This window comes from Schistocerca cancellata, chromosome 6 (genome assembly GCF_023864275.1).
Source record: "Schistocerca cancellata isolate TAMUIC-IGC-003103 chromosome 6, iqSchCanc2.1, whole genome shotgun sequence".
Lineage (NCBI taxonomy): Eukaryota > Metazoa > Arthropoda > Insecta > Orthoptera > Acrididae > Schistocerca > Schistocerca cancellata.
Window position 1 is genome coordinate 613485290 of NC_064631.1, and position 2839 is coordinate 613488128.

Consider the following 2839-nt stretch of genomic DNA (forward strand, 5'->3'; position numbering starts at 1 on the left):
AAATATTTTAATACAGGATGATAAAAACCAACTGCGTTCAACAAAAATGTGAACGAATATTCCCTAAATGGAACTTCCTGGCAGATTAAAACTGTGTGCCCGACCGAGACTCGAACTCGGGACCTTTGCCTTTCGCGGGCAAGCGCTCTACCATCTGAGCTACCGAAGCACGACTCACGCCCGGTACTCACAGTTTTACTTCTGCCAGTACCTCGTCTCCTACCTTCCAAACTTTACAGAGGCTCTCCTGCAAAGCTTGCAGAACTAGCACTCCTGAAAGAAAGGATATTGCGGAGACATGGCTTAGCCACAGCCTGGGGGATGTTTCCAGAATGAGATTTTCACTGTGCAGCGGAGTGTGCGCTGATATGAAACTTCCTGGCATGTCTCCGCAATATCCTTTCTTTCAGGAGTGCTAGTTCTGCAAGCTTTGCAGGAGAGCTTCTGTAAAGTTTGGAAGGTAGGAGACGAGGTACTGGCAGAAGTAAAACTGTGAGTACCGGGCGTGAGTCGTGCTTGGGTAGCTCAGTTGGTAGAGCGCTTGCCCGCGAAAGGCAAAGGTCCCGAGTTCGAGTCTCGGTCCGGCATACAGTTTTAATGTGCCACGAAGTTTCATATCAGCGCACACTCCGCTGCAGAGTGAAAATCTCATTCTGGAAACATCCCCCAGGCTGTGGCTAAGCCATGTCTCCGCAATATCCTTTCTTTCAGGAGTGCTAGTTCTGCAAGCTTTGCAGGAGAGCTTCTGTAAAGTTTGGAAGGTAGGAGACGAGGTACTGGCAGAAGTAAAACTGTGAGTACCGGGCGTGAGTCGTGCTTCGGTAGCTCAGATGGTAGAGCGCTTGCCCGCGAAAGGCAAAGGTCCCGAGTTCGAGTCTCGGTCGAGCACCCAGTTTTAATCTGCCAGGAAGTTTCATATCAGCGCACACTCCGCTGCAGAGTGAAAATCTCATTCTGGATTCCCTAAATGGGTTTCCAAGTTCTATAATGGATCGAAGGATGACCTATGTTATATCACATCAATAATCTAGGTTTAAATTAAGTTTCATAAAAGAGAAAACTATCAAAAATTGTCTACAGAGACCCTCAATTATCTTTAATTACTTATTTAACTTGTCATAAATTACAGTGGCTGATGTGGCTTCTCAATAATTATATAACAGAAAAATCATCGCGTTTCAGATTTTCAACTTCTAATAGCAAATGTGAATACCACGAAGTTTAATTCACTATCGACACTAGTATTACGTAAAAAGGGGGTGTAACAGATGAGACTTCTGTAGTTCTGAGAGCGGTATCGCGTGCGTTCATTACCTTGTCGTTGGTTAGGCAGCATCAGGGGGCAGCGGGCGGTGCAGCTCCACACACCTCGCCGTCTCGGAAGCAATTCCCTCTAACTTCTCCTTACTACAATTTACCGAAGTTGGTTTAAGAAACAGATATCTGGCTGTGTTTTCAACTAACCAATGAAGGTCTCAATGTTAACCTTAAGCTCCACCTACAAAAATTCTGTCTATCCAATGAGAAAGATTATATTTTTCGTGGTGGGGCAATGTTTTTAACGTTTGCAACGTAACAGAGACGCGTATATTCTCACGCTAAAACTTGCAGCTGGTGTGGCCCTTTTAGTGTTATCGTAAGATCTATACAGTTCTTCTGGAGGGCTCTATCTTTAAACGTGGGCTGAGGGGGAGGGGTGGTCTTGGCGGTCGGCTGGCGACGTGGGTCTCCGTCCCTTATCGTAGGGCCTTCTAGCTTACACTATTCTGCTCTCGGCTTCTGTTCTCGTTTCTCCCCTCGGAACTGCATCTGTTTCACGTTGGGAAGGTATGACATGCATCTAGGCATTCTTGTGTTAGTCTGTGGTATTCCATTTGCTCACTCGTTGATCGTATTACTTTGGTTAATTTAATGTCAGGATTTATTCGGAGCTATGTGACATACTGCCGGATTTGCTATCATGTCAGCGTTTTCATGGAAGGTGTTGGATTTACCTGACACCTTACAAGCTTTACCTTCACATTATGAAACTACAAGATTCATTATGACAGTTCACTTATTGAAACTTCCTTGCAGATTAAAACTGTGTGCCGGACCGAGACTCGAACTCGGAACCTTTTCCTTTCGCGGGCTTGCCCGCGAAAGGCAAAGGTAGGAGACGAGGTACTGGCAGAAGTAAAGCTGTGAGGATAGGGTGTGAGTCGTGCTTGGGTAGCTCAGTTGGTAGAGCACTTGCATGCGAAAGGAAAAGGTCCCGAGTTCGAGTCTCGGTCTGGCACACAGTTTTAATCTGCCAGGAAGGTACATATCAGCGCACACTCCGCTGCAGAGTGAAAATCTCATTCTCTCTGCAATCTTCTTTCTTTCAGGAGTGCTAGTTGTGCAAGGTTCGCAGGAGAGCTTCTGTAAAGTTTGGAAGGTAGGTGACAAGGTACTGCCAGAAGTAAAGCTGTGAGGACGGGGTGTGAGTCGTGCTTGGGTAGCTCAGTTGGTAGAGCACTTGCCCGCGAAAGGCAAAGGTCCCGAGTTCGAGTCTCGGTCCGGCATACAGTTTTAATCTGCCACGAAGTTTCATATCAGCGCACACTCCGCTGCAGAGTGAAAATCTCATTCCAGTTCACTAATTATTACAGCTCAGATCTTACAATCAGAAACAGCACTTCCGTCATGGTTTTATTTATTTAAATAACTTTCATTGTTTAGTGAGAAAAATATGATCCTACGCAGGATCGAACCAGATTTGCGACTGGATTCAACACTTCCTTGCAGACAGAACTGAACGCGTCGCTCTTAACAGAACAAAATCTACAGACGTATAAAGATAACTTGGGTGGTACTC

The 2839-nt window shown here is 45.8% G+C and overlaps 2 non-coding genes across 2 annotated transcripts; both read left to right on the forward strand.

The window, feature by feature from the left end:
- The first annotated feature begins 513 nt into the window (after nt 1–513).
- On the forward strand, nt 514–588 carry Trnas-cga (transfer RNA serine (anticodon CGA)). The gene has a single exon. It is a non-coding gene; the product is annotated as a tRNA-Ser (tRNA).
- A 1884-nt stretch (nt 589–2472) lies between these two features.
- Trnas-cga (transfer RNA serine (anticodon CGA)) lies at nt 2473–2547 on the forward strand. The gene has a single exon. It is a non-coding gene; the product is annotated as a tRNA-Ser (tRNA).
- The last annotated feature ends 292 nt before the right edge of the window (nt 2548–2839 follow it).